We start from the raw sequence: 13499 nt of genomic DNA on the forward strand, positions 1-13499 counted from the left end.
GTCTGGTGCTTCCGCTCTCATGGAGGGAGCTGAACTTGATCAGAGATGAGCAGCACAGTCTTCTCTCACTGCTTCATGTTTTCCATCCAACATTACAGAAGATCAGAGCAGAAGACTGTCTGGAAACTTCTGTTCATCTTTGATGGCCTGGATGAAAGCAGATTTTCACTGGGTTTCAACAAGCATCAGGTCATCTCTGATGTCACACAAGTATCGTCCGTTGGCGTGCTCCTGGTGAACCTCATCCAGGGGAACCTGCTTCCCTCAGCTCTCATCTGGATCACCTCCAGACCTGCAGCAGCCTATCAGATTCCTCCCTGGTGTGTCGACAGGATCACAGAAGTACGAGGCTTCACTGACTCCCAGAAGGAGGAGTACTTCAGGAGGAGGTTCAGTGATGAAGATCTGTCCAAGAGAATCATCTCACACATCAAGGCCTCCAGGAGCCTCCACATCATGTGTCTGATCCCAGTTTTCTGCTGGATCACTGCTATAGTTCTGGAGGACATGATGACCAGAGACCAGAGAGGAGAGCTGCCCCAAACCCTGACTGACCTCTACTCACACTTCCTGAGGGTTCAGATAAAGAGGAAGAAGCAGAAGTATGGAGGAAAGCAGAGACCAGAGGAACTGAATAAGGCTGATAAAGAACTCCTTCTGAAGTTGGGTCGGCTGGCGTTTGAACATCTGGAGAAAGGAAACATCATGTTCTACTCAGAAGACCTGGAGCGATGTGGACTGGACGTCTCCGAGGTGTCGGTGTACTCAGGAGTTTGTACAGAGATCTTCAAGAGAGAGAGTGTGATCTTCCAGAAATCAGTCTACTGCTTTGTTCATCTGAGCATTCAGGAGTTTCTGGCTGCCGTCTACATGTTCCACCGTTACACCAGGAAAGACACAGTGGTTATAAATCAGTTCCTAAAATATTCTAAACCAATCACATCTCTTGATGACTTCCTCAGGAGAGCACTAAGGAAATCTCTCAAAAGTGAAAATGGCCACCTGGACTTGTTTGTTCGCTTCCTTCATGGTCTCTCTCTGGAGTCCAATCAGAGGATCTTGGGTGGACTGTTGGATCAGATGGACAGCTACCCAGAAACCATCCAGAAGGTCCTCAACAACCTGAAGAAGGTGAACAGTGATGAAATCTCCCCAGACAGAAGCATCAACATCTTCCTCTGTCTGATGGAGATGAAGGATCAGTCAGTCCATCAGGAGATCCAAGAGTTCCTGAAGTCAGAGAAGAAATCAGAGAGGGAACTGTCAGAGATCCACTGTTCAGCTCTGGCCTACCTGCTGCAGATGTCAGAGGAGGTTCTGGATGAGCTGAACCTGCTGCAGTACAACACCTCAGAGGAGGGACGATGTCGCCTGATTCCAGCTGTGAGGAACTGCAGGAAGGCCGTGTAAGTAAAGATTTTTGGGGCCAGACATCGGCGTTTAAATCAAGCGAGTGGATCATGTCAGGTAGCAATACCCCCTCCAGTGGTCATTCCTTCAATTCTTTATCTCCATTGCAGCGTCCATAAATTAAAAACAACAACAATTCATCCAGAAATGTTCAACACTGGCTGGATATAAGTTCAAAGGTCAATCCAGACAAACCAACATAAGGCAGGAATAATAGGAGCCACAAGTTAACTGACTATCATGAAATGACTGTCATGTCATTAAATAACTTTTGTTTGTTTGTATACATCGTATTCAAACAACAGAAAAACACATTTTAACTAATGACACGTGACTATTTTGCTTCATTTGTTCAACGTAAAAACAGCCGGCCTCGTTGGTTTAAATGGGTGTTTTAGGTCTTTGTGGCGGTTCCGTTTGGAGCCTTTATGTGACCCACAAAGTTGTTTGACCCTTTCCACACCCGTTAGGTGGCAACTTCATCACTAGCAACAAAAGGTGCAGTGAAAATGATTTGAAGGAAAACAGGCAGATAGAACAGAAGCTGAGGGCAATCGATGCAACCAGAGACTCTGATGTCATCGATCGGATCGCTGAATTAAGACTTGACGCACCATCGTACAAATTGGATGAAATGCAAAATATCCAAAGAGCCGATAGACAGATAAAAAGATGCACTCTTCTTTAAACCATTTGCTGTAATCATTTTAAATATTGAGTAATTATGAGCTGTTCTAAAATAAGACAAATGTTGAGAATAATTCAGTTGCATTTCAGATCTGATGGTCGTTCAAACTGTTGCTCTACGGTGTTGAATTTAGCTTTTCCAGGAAATGAGCTACATTTGTGTTGAGGTAGATTCTCAGATGAGTTGATGAGAAATCCCAAAGTTTGACTCACTATTTTTGTTTCATACACAACAGACTGTCTGGTAGTTTTCTTTCAAAGAGTGATTGTGAAGTTGTGGCCTCAGCAATGACGTCAAACCCTTCTCATCTACGGGAGCTGAGCTTAAGCTGGAACCAAATCCTGACAGATGCCGGAGTAAAGTTACTGTCTTCTGCAATGATGCATCCAAACTGCAGACTGGAGACGCTCAGGTCAGGAGGCCTCTGTTGGTCTTTTCTAAATTTCTTTACATTTTCTGCTTTTCTCTTCATTTTCAGATTTAGAAATGTGTTTTTATTTGACCCATTTATTCCTTTTCCAGGCTGGGGTTCTGCAGTTTATCAGAGATCAGCTGTGGCTCTCTGGCCTCGGCGCTGAGGTCCAATCCCTCCCATCTGAGGGTTCTGGAGCTGCGTGGGAACCAGCTGAAGGATCCAGCAGTGAAGCTGCTCTGTGGTTTTCTCCAGGATCCTCTCTGTGAGCTGGAGACTCTCAGGTCAGTCAGAGATGATCCAGTATTTTCCCAGGTGTAACTAGTTAGACAATAACTGTTTCCATGTTTGATCTTTGTTATAAACGTAGTGTTACAGTTCTCAGAAAAAAGACCACACAGGACAGATTTGCAGTATTAAATTGGTTGTGGAAATCTGTCCCATGTGAGGATGGTCATCAATGACTAGAAAGGAAGTATCAGTTGTAGATTTGTCTTGTTTTATTTTAGGCTGGCCACAAAACCGCCCAAACATTCAGACCAATCAAAAATGGTTCTTCCTGTCTTTTAAAGATCAGAAGGAAAACTAGAAACCCCCAAAAGAAAGCTGCTGCAGTGTGCCATGCCCCTTCTCTACTGAGAAAAGCCATCCCAAAAAAGAGAAAAGCCCAAGTGTGAAGTGAGCCCCCTGTTAAACCTTGGTACCGAAAGCCTGCAATCATTCTCATCTGAGGTGGCTTCATTCCAGCCAGAAGCCCAAACCTGCCTCCCTCTTAAAGGGGCAGCAGGTCAGTCCAACCACAGAAACCTTCATGAAGATCTGAAGCTTTCAGCATCCACAATTGTTGCACCTCACTTCCATTGGAGTCCAAATCAGAAGTCAACAAGTTGATTCTACACCGATTCTACACAATGCAACCATTTAAAAAAGGTTTCCATCCATAAGTTTTCACACATTTTTAGATAAATCTGTTTGTTCATCGCCTCCTTCTTTTGTAATGGTCATTAAAGCAAATGACCTTATTTGAGTTTTCTCCTCACAAATATGACTTTCTATGAACGATGCAATAAATGCAGCTTGCAATCTAAGACAATATGGAAGTATGTGTATATAATAGTAGTGGAAGGAGCTCATAAAATAATACATTTGCTCCTCTCATCGAATCTTTCTATGTTATTAAAGAAAAACCTGCTCTTAGTCAACAACATCTAAGACATCAGCCAAAAATCCTAATTTTCTATAATATAATATAAAACAGTAGAGAAGACTCTTTCTGCAGAGACACTGGTGGCAGGAATGCAGAAGTATCACCTGCTCAACTTGGAAGGTGGAGCAGAAACCACCAGCTGAGAAGGTCCTCAGCCAGAGGAAGTGGTGGAGAACCATGAAACTTGCTAAGCTCCACCTCAGCTCCAGAGACGGGCTGAGCTGGAGCTGTGGCACCAGGTATCGCCCAGAAGAGCCTCCAACAAACAAGCTCTTCTCTTGGGAGGAGAGGGCTTTGAATCTCAGCTCAGTGTGCTTGTCTCTAGTAGGTGGCAGCTGCACCTTTTCCTGAGCTCCTTGTTGATGCCCTGAGGGGAATTGATGCTCCTGCAATGTTTTCTGGCAGCATTGAGCTTGCAGTGGGGCAATCAAACACACTGTGGGGGGGCTCTCTTTCCTTCTCTCATCTGGAGAACAAGTGACACCAGCTGCCAATCATTGTTGGAGAAATGTGCAGTCAGGGGAACGATGCGTCCAGACTATAGCCACCCTTCCAGCATCCAGCAGTGTCTAAAACCTTTGATTTGGTTTCACCAGAGAGTGTAGGGATTGCAGGGTCGCTGCAGCATCGCCCACAAGCTATCAGGAGTGGGTCGCTTTGTCCCAACTCCTGACAAGAGTTGAGTGCTATTGAGAAATGTGGTCTCACAAACTTGGGAGGTATTTTGACCCACACACACTTTACATACGGCGTAGATCTTGTCCAACCGCCCTGAAATAACCCAAAATAGGAACATACGGCAGATAAGCCGGTGCAGGACCAGAGGTTTGTTGCTTGTAAGCTGTGTTTTGCTCTGGTACATGTTGATTTTTATTTGTCTTCTCTCAAAATAATTGTTATTTTAGACTAAGTGGCTGCAGTTTATCAGAGACCAGCTGTGATTCTGTGGCCTCAGCTCTGAAGTCCAACCACTCCCATCTGAGGGTTCTGGACCTGAGCTTCAACACGTTGCAGGATTCAGGAGTGAAGCGGCTCTGTTCTGGACTGAAGAGTCCAAACTGTAAACTGGAGAGGCTCAGGTCAGTCTTCATTTTTCTACCTATATACCAGCTGCTAAGATGGTGAAGTGAGGCTGTTCTCAACACTGCTGTGATGCACCACATTAAAAAAATTCATTGTAATATCGTGAATTCAGGTCTGACCCAACTAAGAACTAACGTAGGTTTAGTACTGACGCAGATAACATGCAGACCTGCACCGTATAACCTCATCCTGCATTTTTCAGATTAGAGCACTGCAGGTTATCAGAGATCAGCTGTGGCTCTCTGGCCTCGGCGCTGAGGTCCAATCCCTCCCATCTCAGAGAACTGAACCTGAGTGAGAACCAGCTGCAGGATCCAGGAGTGAAGCTGCTCTGTGGTTTTCTCCACTTTCCAAACTGCCGACTGGAAACTCTGAGGTAAACACCATTCTCAGAAATGTCCATTATTCCATCCGAGGGTCCTCACACTTTCTGAGTGTGTGTGTTGTGCCCAGTTCCTTCAGGAGGGAGGGCCACACGGGGACCACTTATTCATGATAAATTGATTTAAGGACAATGAAAAAGCCAACAGATGGTAACCAAAATTAGACAAAACTAGGTGAGGGTGCCTGGTAGACACCAGCCAACGAGGAGGGAGATGGTGAGGGAGACAGGAAGTCATCTAAGACAGGTTGTGCCTTTAAAGATGAGCCACAGGTGAGATGGATCTCCATGATGAGATGGGAGGGAAAGAGGTGGGAGAACCTGGGAAGAGTGAGGGCCAGAACAATATATATTCTCCTTTGGAACAGTGCAAACCTGAGAGGTTGGAATTGTGGTAATTACATATTACTATCATTTTTTAACCTGTAACTAAATTAAATATTTACAGATCATGCCTTTGATTAACCTTTCAGATTAATACTGGTTTCACTTATAACCTTATAAAAGTTTCCCTTCTTTATTTAGATTAGGGAGCTGCAGTTTATCAGGGATCAGCTGTGACTCTCTGGCCTCGGCGCTGAGGTCCAATCCCTCCCATCTCAGAGAACTGGACCTGAGTGGGAACCAGCTGCAGGATTCAGGAGTGAAGCTGCTGTCTGATCTCGTAGAGAATCCACACTATGGGCTGGAGACATTGAGTCATGGCTGGTTGTAGCCAGTCAACTCCCGCTCATCTGCTGCATCACTCACTGACCACTGGTGAAGAACATCTGTGGAAACATCTGCCGTCTACTCCCTCCATAGATGAAAAATTCAGTTTTTAAAAAGCGCTGGTGGACTTTCAGGAGATCAGTCGATGGTCGACAAAGCAGAAGCAGCTTCGCCTTGAAGTTAAATTAGTTCCTGGTATCACACAATGCATCTTTATAAAGTTCTAAATGGCTCCTCGGCCACTCTTAGAAGCATGGAAACATTCTCTTAATTGTCTCTTCAAATGTCTGTATTATACGTTACTATTTTACATCCTGCCTTCAGAATCTTTAGGGTTTAGTATTTACTGTCTCTGTGACATGGAGCATTGGAATATTTCAGCTGCAGCCAGCAAAAACCCATCAGAATGACGGCTATCGGTGGGAACCGCAGGTCATTTGACTTTAGTCAGTCTGTTCAATGTTATAGGATTTATTGCAATTTAATAAAAACTATGAATAAATGTGGGAAATAGGAAATAAAAAGAAGCAAAATGACCAAATAAATCTCCCATGAATACAGTAAATTTAAAGATGTCAAGAATGGAATATCAGCTTAAATTTAATCAAACATAAAGTGTAAAGGCCTCCTTTAAGTTTACTGCAAAAATAAACACTAAATCAAGAGCGACACGCGCCAGAAACGTCTCATTCTCTCTTCTGTCTCCACTCATTCTTTTATATTCTCTTAAGATAACGGGGACGGGGTCGTGTGATAACAAAACAACCTAATTGGGGACTATATTTTTGTTGCAAGAACTTTGGCTCTTCAGAAGTTTCTATGTTGGCTTCCACAGATTGTGCATCCACTAGAAACTCAGTGTTTTTGAGGAACTACCAGGAGTGGCTGGAGTGGAGGCCAATGACGCTATAGCTACATATAGATCACCGTTATCCTCAACCCAAAAGACCACCAGTTGGCGCAGCAATACTAAAGATAGGAGGTTGTGGGGTTCCCCAAGGGTCAATCTTAGGTCCAACCCTTTTTAATCTTTCCATGCTTCCTCTTGGGGACGTCATCAGGAGCCACGGCATCAGCTTCCACAGCTATGCTGACGATACGCAGCTGTACATCGCCGTGGCTCCTGGTGACACAGGGCCAGTTGATGCCCTTTTTAACTGTATTCTAGATATCCAGTCATGGATGGCAGAAAACTTCCTACAGCTCAACCAGGACCAAACAGAAGTCTTAGTCATTGGTCCTGAAGGTCAGAGAGAGAAACTTGTACCAAAATTAAAGGATTTTAAACCATCTCAATCTGTCAGAAATCTGGGTGTGATCTTTGACTCTGAGCTTAGTTTTATCCCACACATCAAAAACATAACAAAGGTGGGTTTTTACCACCTGAAGAATATAGCCAGAGTCCGCCCGTTTCTCTCTCAGGCCAGCACGGAGGTGCTGATGCACGCTTTGATCTCTTGTGGTCTAGATTATTGTAATGCCCTGCTCTCTGGTCTTCCCAAAAAGAGCATCTCTAACCTACAATTATTACAAAACTCAGCTGCACGGGTGCTGACGAGGACCAGAGGGCAGGAGCACATCACACCGGTTTTAGAATCACTGCATTGGCTACCCGTGCCTTTCAGGATCGATTTGAAGGTTCTTTTATTCGTTTTTAAATGTCTTAATGGTCTCGGCCCGACTTATTTATCTGACCTGCTTTTACTCTATCAACCCTCACAGACTCTGAGGTCCTCCGGCACCGGCCTTTTAACCATTCCACATGTAAGCTCTAAAACGCACGGGGACGCGGCCTTCAGTTATTATGGTCCCCGACTGTGGAACAGCCTGCCGGAGAACCTCAGGGCCGCAGAGGCTGCTGAGATTTTTAAAAAGAGGCTCAAGACACACCTTTTTAATCAGGCCTTTAACTGATTTTATGATTATTTTTAATTTCTTTTATGTTCTCATCCTTTTTTATGTCTTATCCTTATTTGACTTGATACCTTTACTGTTTTACTCCCTCAGTTCTTAGTTTCTCAGTTTTTAGCTTTTACGCCTTTTATCCCATTTACTGTTTCAGTCCTTCAGTTTTTAGCTCCAGTGTTTCCTCATGGGGTTTCCTCATGGGGGCCTGCCAGGCTGGGAGATGTTTCCGGTCTACCACTAGGGGTGCTGTCCCGTGGACAGCTCTGGCCTGGGTGGTTAGGGGGCTCTGTGCTTTGGTGTGGAGCCTCCGGTCTGTCCGGGTCAGGGTGGTCTTTGTGGCGGTACCACCTGTGGCCACGGACCGTGACCTCCCTCGGCCTGGTGGGCCTCCAAAGGTGGCATCTCCTTCGCCTCAGGTCTCGGTGCCCAGCCATGTCTCAGCTTGTTTGTGTGTGTGTTTGATTTTGTGTATGCATGTGTGTGTGTGTGTATCTGTGTGTGTGTCCTTTTTCTTGATTCTCTTGTTTCTCTTTGTTGTTTTTATCCTCTGTGAGGCACTTTGTGCTACCCAGTGTATGAAAAGTGCCATATAAATAAAGATTGAATTGAATTGAAAAATTGAATCACTTATGTGTAATAACTATAATCAGTTAATCAAGGATGAGACAAATGTTATTCATTGACCTTCCTTTCCTGAATCCTCATTGGTCTTTATCCAATGATCTCCTTATGGTTCCTGGATCAATACAAAGACAGGTGAACCAGCATTTAGTTGGGAGAGTGGAGCTTCCGTTGGCTAACGTATTGCGTCCTAACCCTCCGGCCCATATTAATGATCATATTCCTCGTGGCAACAATATATCACTCCAATTTATTAACTAACCTTCAACCAAAACATGTGCTTGGGTTCATTTGAAAGACTGACTCACTGCATCACCCATCTGGACTGAAGGACACAATAGCCACTTTTGCTAACCCTTTTGCCAGGTCACATTCAGCTCCTGTCTGAGTCCTCTAAATGAGCCTGGGTCCATGCGTTGACCATCAGGATTCAGCATTTGTTTATTTTTGAATCTGCTAGTAAATGATCAAATGAAGACCAGAAGATGATGCAACTGTTTATTTATAGCTGTCAATCAAACAAATCATCAGCTTCAAAATCACCATGGCAACAACAGAAGTAAAGCTTGATAGATTCACTGGTAGAAGGCATCAAACTGCTGCTGGTGATGATGATGATGATCGAAGACTTGTTTCAGCTGTGTTGTAATCTGTTGTCATGACAACACAGCTGCTGGATAACATGAAGTTTGGAAGAGCATCAAATATTCACGTTAGAGTGAACAAAACAGATGAACTTAATAAACTGAAAGACAAAAGTAAAGTCCGACCTTTGACAGCTGTCATGGAGAGAAAACCTTCATCCACATACTGGCGGGCAGAGTTCTGAAGAAAAGGGTATCACACGTCAGTCAGGTGCTTCTAAATGCTTCTGATTAAACCTTTAATCATGCTGTTCTTGTCTTTGTCTCAGGAGATCATCTGATTTAAAGACTGTCTGTGTCAAATATATGGACATTCTCCAGATGAAAAGAGAAAAGAAAGTAAATGTGCGTCCCCTGGAAACTGTCTGACTTGGTCCTCTTCTACTGCCCCTGCTGACGAGCAGCTAATAGAGCTGAGAGACACTTTTCTCTCTGAGGCTTCTGACTTACCGCTGGCCTCTCCAGATTCATCAACTGGATGATCATTTGTCCCCTCCACATGATGAAGATCGCTGCCTTCAGCTTCATCTGCACAACACATTCAGAGGGGAGATTTTCTTCATCCTGGCACATTTGAATCCCTCTGAATTCTTCTAGACTGCAGATTAAAGGCAGCTTTCTTTACCCAGTGGCTGACTGGAGGTCTGACAGACAGCTGAATCAGGTGGGTGGCTGGCTGGCTGGCTGACTGGCTGACTGACTGGCTGGCTGGCTGGCTGACTGACTGACTGACTGGCTGGCTGACTGGCTGGCTGACTGACTGAGTGACTGACTGACTGGCTGACTGACTGACTGACTGACTGACTGACTGACTCCACAGAGGGAAACAGCATCACTGATGTCCAGTGTGTGAACTCACCTTCAGTAGCTGCTCTCTGCTCTCACAGCTCACCTGTCTCCACCTGCCTTTTATACACTCAGTTAGCTCTGTGTGTGTGTGTGTGTGTGTGTGTGTGTGTGTGTGAAAGAGAGAGAGAGAGTGTGTGTGTGTGTGTGTGTGTGTGTGTGTGTGTGTGTGTGTGTGAAAGAGAGAGAGAGAGAGTGTGTGTGTGTGTGTGTGTGTGTGTGTGTGTGTGTGTGTGTGTGTGTCTTAGTCAAGCACAGTCCCCCTAGAATAAACATGATCACTGATCCAAAATCATCTAAAGTGTTTGACAGAGATAATGTACACCTGAGGGGTGTCACGCTAATGGAAATAAAGAATATTCACTCATTCTTCATCCAAACTCATGTTTGCTTTCCCCCTTGCTATTTATCCTACTCTGACACGTATCACCTGTTGTACTGCTGCTGTATTGACTGTACAAAGTGTTTCTTGGGGGGGTCAAAACACAATGGAGAAGATGGCTGGTACAGGTGCTTTCCAACCTGTCTTCCTGTTGAGGAACTGACTTGATTTTCCATCCATCCTCTACCACTTATCCGGGGTCGGGTCGCGGGGGCAGCAGCCTAAGAAGAGAAGCCCAGACTTCCCTCTCCCCAGCTACTTCTTCCAGCTCGTCAGGGGGGATCCCCAGGCGTTCCCAGACCAGTCGAGAGACATAGTCTCTTCAACGTGTTCTGGGTCTTCCTGGGGGCCTCCTACCGGAGGGACGTGCCCTGAACACCTCACCAGGGAAGCGTCCAGGGGGCATCCTAACTACGGCACGTCATCTGGCTCCTCTCAACGCAGAGGAGCAGCAGCTCCACTCGGAGCTCCTCCCGGATGGCAGAGCTTCTCACCCTATCTCTAAGGGAGAGCCCACCCACCCTACGGAGGAAGCCCATTTCAGCCGCTTGTACCCGTGATCTTGTTCTTTCGGTCATTACCCAAAGCTCATGACCATAGGTGAGGGTAGGAACGAAGATCGACCGGTAAATCGAGAGCTTTGCCTTTTGGCTCAGCTCTCTCTTCACCACTACGGACCGGTGCAGAGTCCCCATGACTGCTGCACCGGTCCGCCTGTCGATCTCCTGCTCCATTCTTCCCTCACTCGTGAACAAGACCCCAAGGTACTTGAACCCCTCCACTTGGGGCAGGATCTCCTCCTTGACCCGGAGAAGGCACTCCGCCTTTTTCCATTTGAGAACCATGGCCTCGGATTTGGAGGTGTTGATTTTCATCCCAGCCGCTTCACAGGCGGCGGCGAACCGATCCAGTGATAGTTGGAGGTCACGGGCCGATGACGCCAACAGGACCACATCATCCGCAAAAAGCAGAGACCCGATCCTGAGGTCACCAAACCGGACCCCCTCAACACCATGACTGCACCTAGATATTCTGTCCATAAAAATTCTGAACAGAATCGGTGACACAGGGCAGCCCTGGCGGAGGCCAACCCTCACTGGAAACGAGTTCGACTTACTGCCAGCAATGTGGATCGAACTCTGACATCGATCGTACAGGGAGCGGACGGCCCGTATCAGAGGGCCCGGCACCCCATACTCTCGGAGGAACCCCACAGGACCCCCCAAGGGACACGGTCGAATGCCTTCTCCAAGCCCACAGTGTAGAGCTGGTCCACCGTTCCACACCCAGGACCAAAACCACATTGTTCCTCCTGAATCCAAGATTCGACTCTCCGGCAGACCCTCCTCTCCAGTACCCCTGAATAGACCTTACCAGGGAGGCTGAGGAGTGTGATCCCCCTATAGTTGGAACACACCCTCGGGTCCCCCTTCTTAAAAAGAGGGACTACCACTCCGGTCTGCCAATCCAGCGGCACCGTCCCCGATGTCCACGCGATGTTGCAAAGTCGAGTAAACCACGACAGCCCTACAACATCCAGAGCCTTAAGGAACTCCAGGCGGCTCTCATCCACCTCCGGGGCCTTGCCACCGAGGAGTTTTTTGGCTACCTCGACAACTTCAGCCCCAGAGATATGAGAGCCTGTCCCCAGGTCCCCAGGCCCTGCTTCCTTACTGGAAGGTGCGTTGGTGGGATTGAGGAGGTCCTCGAAGTATTCCTTCCACTGAGCCACAACATCCCGAGTTGAGGTCAGCAGCACACCATCACCACTATACACAGTGTTGACAGTGCCCTGCTTCACCTTCCTCAATCAATCAAACAATCAATCAATCAAACAATAAATCAATCAATCAATCAATCAATCAATCAATCAATCAATCAATCAATCTTGGTTTTGCAAATTCTTGTGAAAATCAGCAGATTTTGTGGAGCATTGTGTCATTTATAAAAGGCGGGAACAGTTTTTATGGGCATTGTATCTTGGATTTGTGTTTGCTGATGAACTGTTGCTGTAGCTGCTGCAGATTTATTGAATATGATCGGAAGTGATGAAGATGCCCTGATATTTATCAGGAGCCTCCAGCTTTGTTTAATTATGGCAGTAAGAGTGTTTGATCAGCAAATACTCTCAGGCAATAGGACCATTTTGGTGTATTTTCTGTTTGACTTCAGGTGTGTGTACTTTGGCTGATTTTAATATCTGCTCTCAGTGTTTGTCATTTGAAGCGTTGATATTTCAGTAAGCCAGAGCCCATCAGAGGTGCTTCACTCACCTTTATATACAATAATTAATAGTGAAAATCATTTTTATCCCCCTTCAACCACACCTTACTGTGGTGGAGGCCTCTGTGTGCCTAATCGATCGGAGAAGCTAAGTTGTCTTGGGTCATTATGGTGCTGTTAGGGTCTCCCACAGCAAATCAGTCTGAGTTGATGGGCCTCAATGTGGTCCAGGTGTGTACAATGAAGACATATAAAACAAATATGTTTACAATCAATCAATCAGTCAATCAATCAATCAATCAATCAATCAATCAATCATTATTTATATAGCGTCTGTTACAATCACAATTGTTTCTAGGTGCTTTCCAGAATCCCAGGGCCTGACCCCAGACAAGCAACAGTGGCAAGGAACAACTCCCCTTTAACAGGAAGAAACCTTGAGCAGGACCAGGCTCATGTAGGGGGACCCTCCTGCTGATGGCCGGCTGGGTAGAGAGAGAGGAGAAGGGGGGCAGGTAGAGGAGAGAATAGGTAGAACATAGAAATACATTATATTAATTAAAATAAGCTGCCGGTAGAGTCGTTGAGTGGGTCAGCGGGGTCGGAGGTCAGTAGGTCAGCATACAGCGATGAAGGCGGCGATACCTGTAGATCAGGGGTGTCAAAGTCAAATGGACTGAGGGCCAAATAAAAAAAGCGATCATCCCAAACACAAGTTAGCAGGTTAGCTTTTTGGTTGCACCGGTTGAAGCGTAACCTTTCTGCTACCAACAGCGGCCTGGGCTCAAAATGTCCTTTTAAACAGTTACTATCTCATCAAACGTCTTGTCTTTTGGCTTATCGGGCTGCACTAAGTTTCTTAAAAGTCCGTACATAGTTGCGCCCATTACAGTCAGCAGCGTAGCCACTTTCTTCCCTTCGGCTACGTCATTAGCTTCCAAAAACTGTTCTAGCTGCTCCACGTACGCCTTCCACGGCTCCT

The 13499-nt window shown here is 45.9% G+C and overlaps 1 protein-coding gene and 1 long non-coding RNA gene across 9 annotated transcripts in view; one reads left to right on the forward strand and one right to left on the reverse strand.

Annotated features, from left to right (window-relative positions):
* The window catches only part of LOC105418562 (WW domain-binding protein 11-like), a 1118483-nt gene that overhangs the window by 497224 nt on the left and 607760 nt on the right, over positions 1-13499 (forward strand). The gene's annotated exons all lie outside the window — the stretch shown is intronic.
* LOC115246894 (uncharacterized) lies at positions 9168-9735 on the reverse strand. Its single transcript, XR_003885988.1, has 3 exons — positions 9692-9735; positions 9517-9594; positions 9168-9247 (listed from the first exon to the last, which is right to left on the reverse strand). It is a non-coding gene; the product is annotated as an uncharacterized lncRNA (long non-coding RNA).

The sequence above is a fragment of the Takifugu rubripes genome, chromosome 19, assembly GCF_901000725.2.
Source record: "Takifugu rubripes chromosome 19, fTakRub1.2, whole genome shotgun sequence".
NCBI classification, from domain to species: Eukaryota; Metazoa; Chordata; class Actinopteri; order Tetraodontiformes; family Tetraodontidae; genus Takifugu; species Takifugu rubripes.